General features: G+C 52.1%; 1 protein-coding gene across 1 annotated transcript in view; it reads right to left on the minus strand.

The window, feature by feature from the left end:
* LOC102670974 (protein pangolin, isoforms A/H/I/S-like) overlaps positions 1-451 on the minus strand; it is a 38219-nt gene that overhangs the window by 17883 nt on the left and 19885 nt on the right. The gene's annotated exons all lie outside the window — the stretch shown is intronic.

The following is a 451-nucleotide window of genomic DNA, read 5'->3' on the forward strand; positions in this document are numbered from 1 at the left end:
CGTGACTTCCGCCGCCTCATCTACTCGGAAAAGGGTTTCCATTGAATAAATTAACCGCTCGTGGAAGTGCGCTCCCTCCCCCCGAAAAGAAAAACGTTTTTTCACGTTTTCACGGCGTCGTTAAAGAGACGGAGACACGATCGCCAAAAGCTGATACTGATATTATCGCGAACGCTTATCTTGGCGGCAGATAAGATTAGCGGATCCACAAGATGAGCGTGAGCTCATCGAATCAAAGGGAGGGGAAAGAGAGCGGAGGACCTTCGAGGCGGCGTGAACTCGCCGGACAAGCCGTGACTAATAATCTCCGGGAGGCTCCTTCGTGCACGATAATTAATTTCCCAGATCGTTGATCAACGATCGAGGGGAGGAGGGGGAGGAGGACTTTTCTTTTTCCCGCGCCAACTATTTCCCTGCCAATCACCCGCCCGTGGGAGTTAAACGGTGCAAC

The sequence above is a fragment of the Apis dorsata genome, unplaced genomic scaffold (genome assembly GCF_000469605.1).
Source record: "Apis dorsata unplaced genomic scaffold, Apis dorsata 1.3 scaffold_99, whole genome shotgun sequence".
Classification (NCBI taxonomy): Eukaryota; Metazoa; Arthropoda; class Insecta; order Hymenoptera; family Apidae; genus Apis; species Apis dorsata.